We start from the raw sequence: 19942 nt of genomic DNA, 5'->3' as shown, positions 1-19942 counted from the left end.
TACGGCGATGTCATGTTGAAAGTCAATGAGCTTTTCAGTAAGGCCTTCTACTGCCAATATTTGTCTATGGAGATTGCATGGCTGTGTCCTCTTTTTATACAACTGTGAGCAACGAATGTGGCTGAAATAGCCAAATCCATTCATTTGAAGAAGTGTTCACATAATTTTGTATATATAGTTTATGTTGGTATTGTACTTCAAACTATGTGTAGGGAGTTTGCTTAGGATTGAAACCTTCTCAAACAGCTGAATTCATACTCTTAGAGGGGGTTCTTCCACAATAATGTGATTTGTACCACATACACGGTAAACTATTGGATTCTTCACACAACACAGTAAGACATTATCCCACTACGCTTCCTTTTTTCATGCTTTGTTTTATTAAATTAAAGCAAGTTTTACTCTTATATTTACAAGAACATCAGGCTTGATTTAACTGTTTTGTCTTGTAGTAATGTGGTGCATGCCTGTATTTCCTTAAACCTTTTTTTTCATAACATCCATTTTTGGTCAGTAGGTGCCCAACATAACAACAGGTACAGGTCTGTTGGACACAGTAGCTCAGATGTATAGATCGTGACTGCACTCCTGATTTCTGTAACTGTTAGCTTACCTGTGTAATATTGACATAAGCTCAGAACCACTTGTGTTTCAAACAAGGTTCTGTTTTATGAATTGCTGTGCTGATCAATTGTCAGTTCATTACCTCTGTCAAAATAATGTGTAGATTAAAGTTACGTTTGTACTTGTATTTATTTTTGCAATAAATATGGTGATGCAACAATAATTCCCATTTACAATAGGCCTATATCTAAAAAATACATACAGCCAAAAGTCTGGGTTTTGGAGACTTGTCCCAAAGCCACTCCTGCGTTGTCTTGGCTGTGTGCTTAGGGTAATTGTCCTGTTGGACGGTGAACCTACGCCCCAGTCTGAGGCCCTGAGCAATCTGGAGCAGGTTTCATCAAAGATCTCACAGTACTTTGCTGTTCATCTTTCTCTCAAACCTGACTAGTCTCCCAGTCCCTGGCACTGAAAAACATCCCCACAACATGATGCTGCCACCACTATACTTCACCATAGGGATGGTGCCAGGTTTCTTCCAGATGTGGTTCATGGCATTCAGGCCAAAGAGTTCAGTCTTGGTTTCATCAGACCAGAGAATCTTGTTTCTCATAGTCTGAGAGTCCTTTTGGTGCCTTTTGGCAAACTCCAAGCAGGCTGTCATGTGCCTTTTACTGAGGAGTGGCTTCCGTCTGGCCTCTCTACCATAAAGGCCTGATTGGTGGAGTGCTGCAGAGCTGGTTGTCTTTCTGGAAGTTTCTCCTATCTCCACCTAGGAACTCTGTCAGAGTGACCATCGGGTTCTTGGTCGCCTCCCTGACCAAGGCTCTTCTCCACCGACTGCAGTTTGGCTGGGTGGCCAGCTCTAGGAAGATTGTTGGTGATTCCAACTTCTTCCATTTAAGAACAATGGAGGACACTGTGTTCTTGGGGACCTTCAATGCTACAAAAATGTTTTGGTACCCTTCCCCAGATCTATGCCTCGACACAATCCTGACTCAGCGCTTTATGGACAACTCCTTCCACCTCGTGGCTTGGTTTTTGCTCTGCCATGTACTGTCAACTGTGGGACCTTAAATAGACAGGTGTGCACCTTTCCAAATCATGTCCAATCAATTGAATTTACCAAAGGTGGACTCCAATCATGTTGCAAAAATGTATAAAAACCTGTTTTCACTTTGTCATTATTGGGTATTGTGCGAAGATTGATGAGAATTATTATTGTTTTAATCCATTTTAGAATATGTCTGTAATGTAACGAATTGTGGAAAAAGTCAAGGGTTCTGAATACTTTCCGAATGCACTGTGTATATATATATATATGTATTTTTTTTATTATTGTTTCATTCATTTCTCAGTCCCCACGCCCCTTGGTGCTCCCCTATGGACATACTGTATACTGTATATTTAGTTCATTTAGAAGATGCTTTTATCACACCGTAGTGCTATCAGACTTTTGATTCCAATGGAGGGTGAAAGGGGTTCACAAAATGTGAACTGCTATATATATTTTTATAGAAAAGTATTTTGTATTTGGAAAATACAATTACAGTATTTTGAAAATACAAAATACATTGGAGTGTATTTCAGCCCAGTGTAATTCAAATTAAAAAAATGCTCAGAAAGATATTAAAATACTTATTTCAAATATATGTAGCACAAATACTGCCCATCTCTTAACGTCCCAAATGGCACCCTACATTTGCTTAAGCACTGCATAAATATCCATTGCATGACACTGTGTATTCCCATTCTATGGCTGTTGTGTACAACTCACAATATGCAGAGTGAAATCCCAGTGAAGGGTACAGCTCTAGCTTGTCATGTCAGTCATTTCAATTTCTCCTTGACATATCAGTAACAATAGAGAGACAGCAACAGAGAGAGAAAGTATATAGAGACAGAGAGAGAATGAGACCGGGAGAAAGAGAAATGCCTTGTACAGAGCCAGAGAGACAGCTCCTACTCATTGGGGAGGAGGGAGTGGAAGTGGTGGTTTTCTCAGCCCCTGGCTCCCATCAATGTCACTCAAAGCCTGGCAGAACGCGAGGCGGGTGACATCCTGATCTCCCCAGCGTCTGGTTTGGGACAAGAGGACCTCCCTATGGACCTCCCTATACTCCACCCTCTCTTCCTCTCCCTCCCCCTCTTTCCCCAAACTGAGTCTCACTCACCCGCCTCAGCCGCCTGTCTGTCGGACTTCCTCGCTGTGGTGTGATACAATGTGTTAAACGGAGGCAGCTGACACGCTCCAGGATGTTATTGCTTCCTTCTCTCTTCTCAGACTCCGGTGGAGCGCCACTCTCTCACAGCTTGGTAAGACCACCAGGGTAGAGTCAGCAGCAGTAGCATCACCAGAGTTGCAAAGAAAAATATTTGTATTACATTTTTATTTAGCAAGGCAAGTCAGTTAAAAACAAATTATTTTTTACAATGACGTCCTACTCCAGCCAAACCCTAACCCAGACGACACTGGGCCAATTGTGTGCCTCCCTATGGGACTCCCTATCATGGCCGGTGGTGATACAGGCTGGAACCAAACCAGGGTCTGTAGTGACACCTCTAGCACTGAGATGCAGTGCCTTAGACCGCTGCGCCACTCGGGAGCCCCAAAGGTTTTTACAGAAATAAAGTTTCGAAGTTTCCAGGAATTAAGAGGGAATAAGCAGAAAATGCAGGAATCCTGCAACAGGGATTTCTGGAAAACAAGTGAATTTTGGCCAAGTTACAACAATGTTGCAACCCTAAGCATCACTCAGATATCTGCTGGGAGGTGGCGCTGCAGGTCAGTGGAGGCTGGTGTCTGGCTCAATGTAATGACAGTAAAAGACTAAATAAAACATCATAAATATGTATTTCTTTGATGTGCTTGATACACAGCAAAATTCCACAGTGTTAAATCAACACTGACAGTGCTAAATTTAACACTGGGCCAGTGTCTATATGGTTCCACACTTGAGTTTTAAACTAACACTGTGCTTAGTGCTGAAGCTGTTACACTTCATCAGTGTTAGGTAATTAAAACTTTCAGTGTTGTGCAATAAAACCTCATATAAGCATTTATAAACTTTAATTAACATAACCACACACCACTTAAACTGTGTGTTGATTTTACTCATAGAAACTTAATTTAACTCCTGAATCAACACTAGAAGTGTTACACTGAAAAATCAACACTAGCTAACACTGGCCAATTTGCTGTGTACCTTTTCAGTAATGTCATTCCAGCCCCATCCTTGCTTCTTGGCTTATTAAACAGCCATTAGACTCAGGGAGTGGGTTCTGAGAAGGGGAGAGGGGGACAAGGGAAGGAAAAAGGAAGAATTAGAGAGAGAGGGTGAAGAGGAGGAGCAAAGAAGGGAGAGCATGGAGTGTGGAGAAGAATGGGGGATGTGAGAGTGAGGGAATGACCAGATTATCGTATTTCCTGGAGCTTCAGTGCCCTCCATAATTATTGTGACAGTGATCGATTTTTTCTTCTTTTGGCTCTATACTCCAAAAGTTTGAATGTGAAATGAAATAATGACTATGAGGTTAACCTGTTGGGGCTAGGGGACAGTATTTGCACGGCCGGATAAAAAACGTACCCGATTTAAACTGGTTGCTACTCTTGCCCAGAAACGAGAATATGCATATAATTAGTAGATTTGGATAGAAAACGCTCTAAAGTTTCTAAAACTGTTTGAATGGTGTCTGTGAGTATAACAGAACTCATATGGCAGGACAAAACCTGAGAAGATTCCATACAGGAAGTGCCCTGTCTGACAATTTGTTTTCCTTCTGTGGCATCTCTATCAAAAATACAGCATCTCTGCTGTAACGTGACATTTTCTAAGGCTTCCATTGGCTCTCAGAAAGCGCCAGAAAGTGGAACGACGTCTCTCCTGTCTCTGGGCGAAAAACAGCAGGAGATTTTGTGAGTGGTCAGGCAGTGAACAGTGACACTGGAGATGCGCGTTCATGTGAATTCTCCATTTTTTTTTTCAGTCTTAGAATGAATACAACTTCGCCCGGTTGGAATATTATCGCTATTTTACGAGAAAAATAGCATAAAATTGATTTTAAACAGCGTTTGACATGCTTCGAAGTACGGTAATGGAATATTTTGAATTTCTTCGTCACGAAATGCACTGGCGCGTCACCCTTTGCATACTGACCTGAACGCACAAACAAAACGGCGGTATTTGGATATAACTATGGATTATTTGGAACCAAAACAACATTTTTTGTTGAAGTAGAAGTCCTGGGAGTGCATTCTGACGAAGAACAGCAAAGGTAATCCAATTTTTCTTATAGTAAGTCTGAGTTTGGTGAGGGCCAAACTTGGTGGGTGTCAAATTAGCTAGCCGTGATGGCCGGGCTATGTACTCCGAATATTGCAAAATGTGCTTTCGCCGAAAAGCTATTTTAAAATCTGACACCGCGATTGCATAAAGGAGTTCTGTATCTATAATTCTTAAAATAATTGTTAGGGCTGATTTCAAGGTTTTACTGCTAACCTACAAAGCATTACATGGGCTTGCTCCTACCTATCTTTCCGATTTGGTCCTGCCGTACATACCTACACGTACGCTATGGTCACAAGACGCAGGCCTCCTAATTGTCCCTAGAATTTCTAAGCAAACGGCTGGAGGTAGGGCTTTCTCCTATAGAGCTCCATTTTTATGGAATGGTCTGCCTACCAATGTGAGAGACGCAGACTCAGTCTCAACCTTTAAGTCTTTACTGAAGACTTATCTCTTCAGTAGGTCCTATGATTAAGTATAGTCTGGCCCAGGAGTGTGAAGGTGAACGGAAAGGCTGGAGCAACGAACCGCCCTTGCTGTCTCTGCCTTGCCGGTTCCCCTCTTTCCACTGGGATTCTCTGCCTCTAACCCTTTTACAGGGGCTGAGTCACTGGCTTACTGGTGTTCTTCCATGCCGTCCATGGGAGGGGTGCGTCACTTGAGTGGGTTGAGTCACTGACGTGGTCTTCCTGTCTGGGTTGGCGCCCCCCCTTGGGTTGTGCCATGGCGGAGATCGCTGTGGGCTATACTCGGCCTTGTCTTAGGACGGTAAGTTGGTGGTTGGAGACATCCCTCTAGTGGTGTGGGGGCTGTGCTTTGGCAAAGTGGGTGGGGTTATATCCTGCCTGTTTGGCCCTGTCCGGGGGTATCATCGGATGGGGCCACAGTGTCTTCTGATCCCTCCTGTCTCAGCCTCCAGTATTTATGCTGCAGTAGTTTATGTGTCGGGGGGCTAGGGTCAGTCTGTTACATCTGGAGTATTTCTCTTGTCTTATCCGGTGTCCTGTGTGAATTTAAATATGCTCTCTCTAATTCTCTCTTTCTCTCTTTCTGTCTTTCTCTCGGAGGACCTGAGCCCTAGGACCATGTCTCAGGACTACCTGGTATGATGACTCCTTGCTGTCCCCAGTCCACCTGGCCGTGCTGCTGCTCCAGTTTCAAATGTTCTGCCTGCGGCTATGGAACCCTGACCTGTTCACCGGACGTGCTTGTTGCACCCTCGACAACTACTATGATTATTATTATTTGACCATGCTGGTCATTTATGAACATTTTAACATTTTAACATCTTGACCATGTTCTGTTATAATATCCACCCTGCACAGCCAGAAGAGGACTGGCCACCCCTCATAGCCTGGTTCCTCTCTAGGTTTCTTCCTAGGTTTTTGGCCTTTCTAGGGAGTTTTTCCTAGGGAGTTTTTCCTAGCCACCGTGCTTCTTTCACATGCTTTGCTTGCTGTTTGGGGTTTTAGGCTGGGTTTCTGTACAGCACTTTGAGATATCAGCTGATGTACGAAGGGCTATATAAAAATACATTTGATTTGATTTTGATTTATTTTGTGAACGTTAATCGTGAGTAATTTAGTAAATTCACTGGAAGTTTGCGGTGGGTATGCTAATTCTGAACATCACATGCTAATGTAAAAAGCTGGTTTTTGATATAAATATGAACTTGATTGAACAAAACATGCATGTATTGTATAATATAATGTCCTAGGAGTGTCATCTGATGAAGATCATCAAAGGTTAGTGCTGCATTTAGCTGTGGTTTTGGTTTTTGTGACATATATGCTTGCTTTGAAAATGGCTGTGTGATTATTTTTGGCAGGGTACTCTCCTGACATAATCTAAAGTTTTGCTTTCGCTGTAAAGCCTTTTTGAAATCGGACAATGTGGTTAGATTAACGAGAGTCTTGTCTTTAAAATGGTGTAAAATAGTCATATGTTTGAGAAATTGAAGTTAAAGCATTTTTGAGGTATTTGTATTTTGCGCCACGCGATTCCACTGGCTGTTGACAAACGTCCCACCTTGCCCAGGGAGGTTAACGTGCAGACTTTCAGCTTTAATTTGAGGGATTTTCATCCATTCTGGGTGAACCGTTTAGGAATTACTGCACTTTTTCTACATAGTCCCCCATTTTAGGGGAACCAAAAGTATTAGGACAAATGCACTTAAACTGTATGTTTATTAAAGTAGTAAAAAGTTTGGTATTTGGTCCCATATTCATAGCACGCAATGACTACAGTCATGGCCAAAGTTTTGAGAATGACAAAAATATGCATTTTCACAAAGTCTGCTGCCTCAGTTTGTATGATGACAATTTGCATATACTCCAGAATGTTATGAAGAGTGATTAGATGAATTGCAATTAATTGCAAAGTCCATCTTTGACATGCAAATGAACTGAATCCCCCAAAAACCTTTCCACTGCATTTCAGCCCTGCCACAAAAGGACCAGCTGACATCATGTCAGTGATTCTCTCGTTAACACAGGTGTGAGTGTTGATGAGGACAAGGTTGGAGATCACTCTGTCATCCTGATTGAGTTCGAATAACAGACTGGAAGCTTCGAAAGGAGGGTGGTGCTTGGAATCATTGTTCTTCCTCTGTCAATCATGGTTACCTGCAAGGAAACACGTGCTGTCATCATTGCTTTGCACAAAAAGGGCTTCACTAGCAAGGATATTGCTGCCAGTAAGATTGCACCTAAATCAACCATTTATCGGATCATCAAGAACTTTACGGAGAGCGGTACAATTGTTGTGAAGAAGGCTTCAGGGAGCCCAAGAAAGTCCAGCAAGCGCCAGGACCGTCTCCTAAAGTTGATTCATCTGCGGGATCGGGGCACCACCAGTACAGTGCTTGCTCAGGAATGGCAGCAGGCAGGTGTGAGTGCATCTGCACGCACAGTGAGGCGAAGACTTTTGGAGGATTGCCTGGTGTCAAGAAGGGCAGCAAAGAAGCCACTTCTCTCCAGGAAAACATCAGGGACAGACTGATATTCTGCAAAAAGTACAGGGATTGGACTGCTGAGGACTGTGGTAAAGTCATTTTCTGTGATGAATCCCCTTTCCGATTGTTTGGGGCATCCGGAAAAAAGTTTGTCCGGAGAAGCCAAGGTGAGCTCTACCATCAGTCCTGTGTCATGCCAACAGTAAAGCATCCTGAGGCCATTCATGTGTGGGGTTGCTTCTCATCCAAGTAGGGGGGTCACTCACAATTTTGCCTAAGAACACAGCCATGAATAAAGAATGGTACCAACACATCCTCCGAGAGCAACTTCTCCCAACCATCCAGGAACAGTTTGGTGACGAACAATGCCTTTTCCAGCATGATGGAGCACCTTGCCATAAGGAAAAAGTGATAACTAAGTGGTTCGGGGAACAGAACATTGATATTTTCGGTCCATGGCCAGGAAACTCCCCAGACCTTAATCTCATTGAGAACTTGTGGTCAATCCTCAAGAGGCGGGTGGACAAACAAAAACCCACAAATCCTGACAAACTCCAAGCATTGATTATGCAACAATGGGCTGCCATCAGTCAGGATGTGGGCCAGACGTTAATTCACAGCATGCCAGGGCGGATTGCAGAGGTCTTGAAAAAGAAGGGTCAACACTACAAATATTGACTCTTTGCATCAACTTCATGTAATTGTCAAGAAAAGCCTTTGACACTTATGAAATGCTTGTAATTACACTTCAGTATTCCATAGTGACATCTGACAAAAATATCTAAAGACACTGAAGCAGCAGACTTTGTGAAAATTAATATTTGTGTCATACTCAAAACTTTTGGCCACGACTGTACTTCAAGCTTGTGACGCTACAAATTTGTAGGATGTCAAGTATTTACTGTTTGTTTTGGTTGTGTTTTAGATTATTTTGTGCCCAATAAAAATTAATGGTAAATAATTTATTTTGCCATTTTGTTGTCTCTTTTAATGTACATAACAATGGAATATGTTTCTAAACACTTCTCCAATAACATGATTACGGATATTCCTTATTGAATCGTAAGAACGCTACAGGCACACAAATATCATACTCCAAAAAACTTCCCGTTATTGTAATGGTGAGAGGTTAGCATGTCTTGGGGGTATGATATTTGTGAGCCTGTAATGAACCAAATAATTAACTTTTAACTACTTTAATGCACATAAGTGAATTTGTCCAAAATATTTTGGTCACCTAAAATGGAGGACTATGTACAAAAAGGGCTGTAATTTCTGTATGGTTCACCCGGTATGGATGAAAATAACCTCAAATGAAAGTTGACAGTCTGCACTTTAACCTCATAGTCATTCTTTGATTTCAAATCCCAACTTTTGGAGTATAGAACCAAAAGAAGAAAAAATCCATCGCTGTCCCAATAATTACAGAGGGCACTGTATTTTTCAATTAGCGCAATATCGATCCCTCCTTTTGTGGTGGACTGATGTACTGTCTATGGCTCTGCTGTATTTTTAAATTAACCCCCGGTTGTTGAGTAGTTCTATCAAAGTATCAAATACGATTTGAATTATTCAGTCATACATTTTCGAACCCATCTAGAATCCATCAGCTTTCTTGGATGTTTCTTGCTTTTGAAAAATGATTTCCAGTGCATCCCAGGGAAGTGTCTTTGAAGGTTAATGTCCTCACAGTCAAACAGCATTATTCCATCAGTCTCCCGTGTGAGCTTTGTGAAGAGGAGAGAGGAACTCTGAGCCCCTGGTGGGACGGTTGGTGGGATTGGGCTGACGACCCTATCAGAGAACCAGGGCACGGAGACAGCGGCCAGCAGGATAGGAAACAAGCTTGGACAGAGTGAACAAGCTCGAGCTCTATCTCTCTACCTCTTTCTCTATCCCTCTCTTTCTCTTTCACTCTCTGTGTGTCTCTCTCTCCCTCTCGCTCCCCCCTCTCTCTCACACACTCTTTCTCCCTCCTCTCTCTCTCTTCCTCCCTTCCTTCCTCTCTGTACGGCACCTCCTTGGCAGACAGGACAGGGGGCAAAAAGCTGGGCAAGGGATGCTTAAACCTCATCAGCGCACAGACACACACACACCTCATCAGCGCAGAAACAAAAGCACCATCAAAAGGATCTACAGTTCCCAGACGAGCCTCCCCTCTCTTATCTGAGCTCGCCAAAGTTCCAATCGATCGGACCTGATTGTGTGTCTATCAGCCCAACTGTCCAGCCCTTCCTCCCTCTCTCTATTCCTCCCCTCATCTGACTCTTCACTTTCCTCCTTTCCCTCCTCCTGTCCAGCCCTTCCTCCTTCTCTCCATCTCTGCCTTCTATCTCTGCCCTCCCTCCCCTCCACTACTTCTCCATGCGACGCCCCATTGATCCAGTGTGCCCTGCCTCGTGCCCACAGATCAGTCTGCTTGATGCCTTTTGTGTCTCAGTGAAGTGAATAAACTGGCCTATTGAGCGCCAGTAAGCCGCCAGAGCTACTAAAACGAGCTGTGGTCAAGCTAGAGGGCCATGGAGGAGACCGAGACTGAGGGAGGATGAACAAAGATTAAGCTACCCAGCAAACATGTCCACATTCCCTTCTGAAAAAAAGCAGCATAGACCAGCATAGACTGGTTGATCAGCCTTCGTTGTGTTTTCGCTGGTGACCAGCCTTTGTTGTGGTTTGGACATTGGTTACAAGCATAAGCTGATCGCCAGCGTACCATGCTGGTCACCCGCATAAAATAAGCTTCAAATCACATTATGCAGGCTTGGAATCCAGCCTGTGTGGGGATATCCAACAATTGGAACTTTTATTCACCCACAATCTGCATTCAGAATGACTGACAGGGTTAGACCAATTTACTGTATGTTATTTATCTTTCTGTAGCATAAGAAATTAATAGATTAATTAATCAATTTATGTACAGTAAAAAAACATAGATATTGTAACAAATAATATCAAGAAATTGAACCACAATAGAGCATACTGGGAAATATGATAATGATGGGAGTAGTTATGCAGACCATCATGACCAGAACATGCTCGATCAGCATTCGCAAAATAATAAAAAATATATATTCTTGAGGGGTTCTTTGTCAGGTGATATGTGTAACTATTAGTTTTTTTTGCATATCAGGAAGGATTCTTTACTGCCTTCTTGTCACGACTTCCGCCGAAGTCGGCTCCTCTCCTTGTTCGGGCAGTGTTCGGCATCACCAGCCTTCTAGCCATCGCCGCTCCATTTTTCATTGTTACATTTGTTTTGTCTTGCTCCCTGCACACCTGGTTTACATTCCCTAATCACACTGCTATATATTCCTCTGTTCACCCCCCACATGTCTTTGTGTGGAATACGTGTTTTATGTGACGTGCCAGGATGGTTTTCCATGATCCATGTTTATTTCACGAAGTATGTTTATTTGGTAAACTATAGCTTTTGTGACTGTTTTCGCGCTTTGCACTTTTGCCATTTTTGCTGGAGGTTTTGACGCAGTTGCATCCGTCTGCTGTTTGCTCCTGCCTAAATAAAGTATGCGCCTGTTCACAACTCTCTGCTCTCCTGCATCTGACTTCGCTACAGTACGCACACCCGTGACACTTCTGATGAACCATCCTGATCTTTCCCTCTCCACCATGTGTTCCTTTCATGCCATGAGACGCTACATGGTTAAAACGTTCCAGTAATTTCACAGTACACTACAGGCTACTATGTGTAGTGAATGTAAGGTGACCAACAAGTTACTGAATTTGTACAGCTAAATTAAGGTGTTATTGCTGTAATAACTTCTTGGTGATAGGGGGCAGTATTCAGAAATTCAGATGAATACATGCCCAAATTAAACTGCCTGCTTCTCGGGCCCAGAAGGTAGGATACGCATATTATTAGTAGATGTTGATAGAAAACACTCTGAAGTTTCTAAAACTGTTTAAATGATGTCTGTGAGTATAACAGAACTCATATGGCAGGCAAAAACCTGAGAAAGAATCCAACCAGGAAGTGACTTATAATTTTTCTATCTAATCCCTATTCAAACTACAGTGTCTGTGGGGACATTTTGCACTTCCTAAGGCTTCCATTGGCTGTCAACAGCCTTTAGAAACTTGTTTCATCCTTCTACTGTTAATGGGCAGAGAATAGGAGCTCAGTCAATCAGTGGACTGCCTGGGACCAGTGAGTTGTTTACTGCGCGGGCACGTTTGGCGCGCCGCTCCTTAATTTTCCTCTGTAATGAATACGCTATTGTCCGGTTGGAATATTATCTAAGTTTTATGTTAAAAATACCCTCAAGGATTGATTGTAAACAACGTTTGACATGTTTCTATGAACGGTAATGGAACTATTTGACTTTTTGTCTCTGGTTTTGCTCTCGCGCGTTATGCCTTTGGATTAGTGATCTGAACGTGCGAAGAAAGTGGAGGTATTTGGACATAAATATGGAGTTTTTCGAGAAAAAAAATAACATTTCTTGTGGAAGTGGGAGTCCTGGGAGTGCATTCCGACGAAGATCAGCAAAGGTAAGGAAAGATTTATAATACTAATTCTGAGTTTAGTTGACTCCAGAACTTGGCAGGTAACTGTATAGCTTGCTTTGATGGCTGAGCTCTGTACTCAGAATATTGAAAAATGTGCTTTCGCCGTAAAGCTATTTTAAAATCTGACACAGCGGTTGCATTAAGGAGAAGTTTATCTATAATTCTTTCAATAACTGTTGTAAATTTTATCAACAAGAAATTTGAATCATGAGATTTTTGCTGTTTTGAATTTGCCGCCTTGCTATTTCACTGGCTGTTGATAGTGTGTACCGCGGGTGGGACGCTAGCGTCCCACATGTCCCAGAGTGGATAACACAGTATGTTGCTGAATGATGACAACTCAAACTATACCTCACTTGGAATTTTAAATTTCCTGCCACGCCACCAGGTCTGTAAGATTGAAAGAGATTGGCCACAGATTTAATGGCAAGAATACATTTCTGCTAAAAGTTGTGAAGAATCAAGTGAATAATTTTCAGGTTATATGACAACACCAAAGTAAAAAATAAATAGCAGTGCTCAGGGACAGTTGATGTAAAGTACTCATAAATGCATTGGGGATTTCAACTTGAAAGCTTTTGGGCAAAAGTGCATTAATGTTTCAGCAGTGCCAACAGGTACATCTTTATTACAAAAACATATATCCACACACTCAACATTAGGGTACAGTTAGGGTACAGTGTTGTTCCCTGGGGTACAAAAAGGTCAAAGGTACACATAAGTTAACTTCACATACAGAATTCTGAATAATGTCTCAAGGCACACCTATTAATTGAAATGCATTCCAGGTGACTACCTCATTGTCACGGTTGTCGTAGGAAGAGGCGGACCAAAGTGCAGAGTATGTGTCGTTTCACATTTTATTAACACTGTGAAACTATGCAATACATATAAACAAACTTGAATAACAAAAAACAACAAACCGTGATGCAGAGGTGAAACATACACTACTCAAAGACAATCGCCCACAAAAACCCAGGTGGAAAAAAACCCTACTTAAGTATGATCTCCAATTAGAGACAACGAGGACCAGCTGCCTATAATTGGAGATCATCCCAAACAAAACCAACTAGAAATACAAAACTAGAACATGAACATAGAAATAGTAAACATAGAAAAACACCCCTGTCACGCCCTGACCTACTCTACCATAGAAAATAACATCATACTATGGTCAGGACGTGACAGTACCCCCCAGCCAAAGGTGCGGACTCCGACCGCACCTAAACAAAAACACAACAACCCCCCCAAAAAAACAAAAAAAAACAAAAAGGAGGGTAGGGTGGGTAGCTACTGTCTATGGCAGCTCTGGTGCAGTACACATAACCTTCTTAACCCGCGGATCCTCCAACAGAGGCGGCGGCTTCGGTTCGGGGCGTAAACCCCGCTCCGCCCGCTGATCCCTCTGCTTCTGTGCCACCAGACCGTGGATCATCGCCGGAGGCTCTGTACTGCAGACCGCCGCTGGAGGTTCCTGACTGCAGGCCGTCTCAGGAGGTTCCGGACTGGGGACCGTCGCTACAGGCTCCATGCCATGGATCATCACTGCAGGCTCCGCGCCATGGATCACCACTGGAGGCTTTGTGCCATGGATCACCACTGGAGGCTCCGGGACATGGATTATCACTGGAGGCTTCGTGCCATGGATCATCCCTACAGGCTTCTTGCCATGGATTATCCCTACAGGCTCCAGGTCATGGATCATCACTGGAGGCTTCGTACGTGGAGCCGGAACAGGTCTCCCCGGACTAGGGAACGTCACTGGAGCCTTCGGACTGGGGAACGTCGCTGGGAGCTCTGGACTAGGGAACGTCGCTGGAGGTCGGGTGCGCAGAGCAGGCACAGGGTATACTGGGCCGTGGAGGCGCACTGGAGGTCTGGAGCTTATGGCTGGCCCAACCCGTCCTGGCTGGATGCTTACTTTAGTCCGGCAAGGGCGGGGAGTTGGCACAGGACGAACTGGGCTGTGAATACGCACTGGCGACACAGTGCGCAGCGCCGGCGCAGGATATCCTGGACCGAGAAGGCGAACTGGAGACCAGGAGCGCTGAGCTGGCACCACCCTTCCTGGCTGAATGCTCAACCTAGCTCGGCAAATGTGGGGTGCGGGCACAGATCGCACCGGGCTGTGAATGCACACTGGCGACACAGTGCGCATCACCGCATAACACGGTGCTTCCTTCTTCTCTCGCTCCCCACGGTAAGCACGGGGAGTTGGCTCAGGTCTCCAACCTGACTCTGCCAATCTCCCCGTGTGAACCCCCAACAAAAAATATTTGGGGGTGCCTCTCGTGCTTCCGTCGTTGCCGTGCTAGTTCCTCGTAACGTTGCCGTTCTTCCCTCGCTGTCTCCACCTGCTTCCATGGCAGGGTCTTGTCCCCTGCGATTACCTCCTCCCAGGTCCAGGACGTCCTCCATTATTTCCTCTCCCGGGCCCTGAATCCCTGCTCCTCCTGGGCACGCTGCTTGGTCCTTTGGTGGTGGGAGATTCTGTCACGGTTGTTGTAGGAAGAGGCCGACCAAAGTGCAGCGTGTGTGTCGTTCCACATTTTATTAACACTGTGAAACTATGCAATACATATAAACAAACTTGAATAAGAAAAAACAACAAACCGTGACGCAGAGGTCAAACATACACTATTCAAAGACAATCTCCCACAAAAACCCAGGTGGAAATAACCCTTACTTAAGTATGATCTCCAATTAGAGACAACGAGGACCAGCTGCCTCTAATTGGAGATCATCCCAAACAAAACCAACATTTAAATACAAAACTAGAACATAGAAATAGAAAACATAGAAAAACACCCCCTGTCACGCCCTGACCTACTTTACCATAGAAAATAACATCATACTATGGTCAGGACGTGACACTCATGAAGCTGGTTGAGAGAATTCCAAGAGTGTGCAAAGCTGTCATCAAGGCAAACTTTGAAGAATCTCAAATATAAACATATTTTGATTTGTTTAACACTTTTTTGGTTAGTACATGATTCCATATGTGTTATTTCATAGTTTTGATGTCTTCACTATTATTCTACAATGTAGAAAATAGTAAAAATAAAGAAAAACCCTTGAATGAGTAGAGTACTGGTACTGCATTTATTTCCGGCTATTTTAAACTTTACAAAGGCTTTACACTTTTTTTTCATTAGAAGAGAGTTTCTGGTATTACTTCTAATTTACTTAGTGTTGTTTACATTGTTCCAAACGGCCAGCAAAATAATATTGATTGACAATGATTTTTCATGAGTCCTAATTCACATGATATGTCTAAAATACTTATATCCACTAGGCTAATAAATGATCACATTTTTCTTTTTGATTGTTTAATTAACCTACATCATGTTATTTCAAGTTATTACTTGGGAGCGGATGCACAAGTGATTTGTATTACAGTTGAATTTCAATGAACTGAATGACTAGGATGAAGAAGAAGAGGGTAATTGAATTTAGAAAAAAATGTAAGATTTGCTCTTCCTCTGTCCCGCTCGCCCACACTAAAATAAATACACTTTTTTTGTTTTTACTTTGTCAGAACAAGCTGTAACTGGACTGTAGCATATTACTTACTAAAACTGTTGTTACACTGCAAGGTTTTTATTCTAAGAGAATATATTCTGTTATATTCCATTATATTATTAAAATATGTGTTGACTAAATACATGCAAATACATGCAAGTTATGTCTGCTAAATTAACAAGTTGATATAGCCTCGACTACTAAGCACAGATAAATAAAACTCAAAAAAATGTTTAACATATTTTCAAGACGAGCTATTTAATGTATGTATTTTATTTATTTAATTTACTTGTGGAATGTTACCAAATAGATAACAACAATAGTTAGAAGCATCTGGTGGCATTGGTAGAGAGTCAGGAGGAGAATGGAGTGAAAGCTAACATAGACTGGAATATGTTCTGGGATTCATCCAATTGCATTTAGGAGTATACCACCTCAGTCATCGGCTTCATCAATAAGTGCATCGACAACATCGTCCCCACAGTGATCGTACGTACATATCCCAACCAGAAGCCATGGATTACAGGCAACATCTGCATCGAGCTAAAGGGTAGAGCTGCCGCTTTCAAGGAGCGGGACACTAATCCGGACACTTATAAGAAAGCCCGCTATGCACTCATACGAACCATCAAACAAGCAAAGTGTAAACACAGGATTAAGATTGAATCCTACAACACTGGCTCTGATGCTCGTCGGATGTGGCAGGGCTTGAAAACAATTAAGGACTACAAAGGGAAACCCATATGCGAGCTGTCCAGTGACGCGAGCCTACCAGACGAGCTAAATGCCTTTTATGCTCGCTTCAAGGCAAGCAACACTGAAACATACATGAGAGCACCAGCTGTTCTGGATGACTGTGTGACAACGCTCTTGGTAGCCAATGTGAGCAAGACCATTAAACAGGTCAACATTCACAAAGCCGCGGGGCCAGACAGATTACCAGGACGTGTAATCAAAGATGCGCGGACCAACTGGAAAGTGTCTTCACTGAAATTTTCAACTTCTCCTTAACTGAGTCTGTAATACCTAGATGACCTATATAATAGGCGTGACAGAGGAAAGACCATAAAATTGTCAGAGACTCCAGTCACCCAACTCTTAGACTGTTTTCACTGTTATCGCACGGCAAGCGGTACCGGAGCGCCAAGTCTAGGACCAAAAGGCTCCTTAACAGCTTCTGCCCCCAAGCCATAAGAATGCTGAACAATTAATCAAATGGCCACCGGACTATTTATATTAACCCTCCCCCCATTTGTTTTGTACACTGCTGCTACTCACTGTTTATTATCTATGCATAGTCACTTCACCCCTACCTACAGTGCCTTGCAAAAGTACAGTTGAAGTTGGAAGTTTGCATACACCTTAGCCAAATACATTTAAACTCAGTTTTTCACAATTCCTGACATTTAATCCTAATAAAAATTCCCTGTTTTAGGTCAGTTAGGATCACCACTTTATTTTAAGAATGTGAAATGTCAGAATAATAGTAGAGAGAATGATTTATTTCAGCTTTTCTTTCTTTCATCACATTCCCAGTTTGTCAGAAGTTGACATACACTCAATTAACATTTGGTAGCATGCCTTTAAATTGGGTAAAGGTCTGCTGTTAAAACCAGTAAAGGCAGCTTTACCACTCTTGTGTAGCAGAATTACTTTGACTTCCCTTCCAGGCCTGAAGACAAAGACTTTCCTCTAGGCTCAGATTACAGTTGAAGTCAGAAGTTTACATACACAGGTTGGAGTCATTAAAACTAATTCTTCAACCACTCCACACATTTCTTTTTAACAAACTATAGTTTTGGCAAGTTGGTTAGGACATCTAGTAATTTTTCCAACAATTATTTACAGACATATTTTTTCACTTATAATTCACTGTCTCACAATTCCAGTGGGACAGAAGTTTACATACGCTAAGTTTACTGTGCCTTTAAACAGCTTGGAAAATTCCAGAAAATGATGTCATGGCTTTGGAAGCTTCTGATAGGCTAATTGACATAATTTGAGTCAATTGGAGGTGTACCTGTGGATTTATTTCAAGGCCTACCTTCAAACGCAGTGCCTCTTTGCTTGACATCATGGGAAAATCAAAAGAAATCAGCCAAGACCACAGAAAAAAATTGTAGACCTCCACAAATCTGGTTCATCTTTGGGAGCAATTTCCAAATGCCTAAAGATACCACTTCATCTGTACAAACAGTAGTACGCAAGTATAAACACCATGGGACCACGCAGCTGTCATACCGCTCATGAACATACTTTGGTGCGAAATGTGCAAATCAATCCCAGAACAACAGCAAAGGACCTTGTGAAGATGCTGGAGGAAATAGGTACCAAAGTATCTATATCCACAGTAAAACGTGTCCAATATCGTCATAACCTGAATGGCCGCTCAGCAAGGAAAAGCCACTGCTCCAAAACTGCCATAAAAAAGCCAGACTACAGTTTGCAACTGCACATGGGGACAAAGATCATACTTTTTGGAGAAATGTCCTCTGTTCTGATGAAACAAAAATAGAACTGTTTGGCCATCATGACCATCGTTATGTTTGGATGAAAAAGGGGGAGGCTTGCAAGCCGAAGAACACCATCCCAACCATGAAGCACAGGGATGGCAGCATCATGTTGTGGGGGTGCTTTGCTGCAGGAGGGATTGGTGCACTTCACAAAATAGATGGCATCATGAGGAAAATGATGTGGATATATTGAAGCAACGTCTCAAGACATCAGTCAGAAAGTTAAAGCTTGGTTGTAAATGGGACTTCCAAATGGACAATGATCCCAAGCGTACTTCCAAAGTCATGGCAAAATGGCTTAAGGACAATAAAGTCAAGGTATTGGATTGGCCATCACAAAGCCCTGACCTCAATCCTATAGAACATTTGTGGGCAGAACTGAAAAAGTGTGTGTGAGCAAGGAGGCCTACAAACCTGACTCAGTTAAACCAGCTCTGTCAGGAGGAATGGGTCAAAATTCACCAAACCTATTGTGGGAAGCTTGTGGAAGGCTAGCCGAAACGTTTGACCCAACATGTACTGCACTGACGCAAATGACTGATGATTGGTTGAAAGAAAATGATAATAAGAAGATTGTGGTAGCTGTACTGTTAGATTTCAGTGCAGCCTTTCATATTATTTCCCATAACCTGTTGTTAAGGGCACTCGGAGAGTGGTGTAAGGAAAACAACCTCTCACTCAACATCAACAAATCAAAGGATATGATTGTGCACTTCAGGAAACAGCAGAAGGAGCACCCCCATCCATTTCGACGGGACAGTAGTGGAGAAGGTGTAAAGTTTTAAGTTCCTCGGCATACACATCACGGACAAACTGAAATGGTCCACCCACACAGACTGTGTGGTGAAGAAGGCGCAAAAGCAAAAGCGCCTCTTCAACCTCAGGTGGCTGAAGAAATTTGGCTTATCACCTATAACCCTCACAAACTTTTACAGATGCACAATTGAGAGTATCCTGTTGAGCTGTATCACTGCCTGGTATGGCAACTGCACCGCCTACAACCGCAAGGCTCTCCAAATTGGTGGTGCGGTCTGCACAACACATCACCGGGGGCAAACTACCTGCCCTCCAGGTCACCTACAACACCAGATGTCACAGGAAGGCCAAAAAGATCATCAAGGACAACAGCCACCCGAGCCACTGCCTGTTCACTCCGCTGCCATCCAGAAGTGGAGGTCATTACAGGTGCATCAAAGCTGGGACCGAGAGACTGAAAAACAGCTTCTATCTCAAGGCCAGCACTAACTGTTAAACAGCCATCACTAACACAGAGAGGCTGCTGCCTACATACGGACTTGAAATCAATGGCTGCTTTAATAAATGGATCAGTAGTCACTTTAATAATGCCTCTTTAATACTGTTTACATATCTTGCATCACTCATCTCATATGTATATACTATATTTTATACCATCTATTGTATCTTGCCTATGCCGCTCTGTCATTGCTCATCCATATATTCATATGTATATATTCTTATTCCATTCCTTTGCTTAGATTTGTGTGTATTAGGTAGTTGTTGTGGAATTGTTAAATTACATGCTTGATATTGCTGCACTGTTGGAACTAGAAGCACAA

This window comes from Salmo salar, chromosome 17 (genome assembly GCF_965601325.2).
Source record: "Salmo salar chromosome 17, fSalSal1, whole genome shotgun sequence".
NCBI classification, from domain to species: Eukaryota; Metazoa; Chordata; class Actinopteri; order Salmoniformes; family Salmonidae; genus Salmo; species Salmo salar.
The sequence above is the reverse complement of the archived record's forward strand: the minus strand, read 5'-3'. Positions refer to the sequence as shown.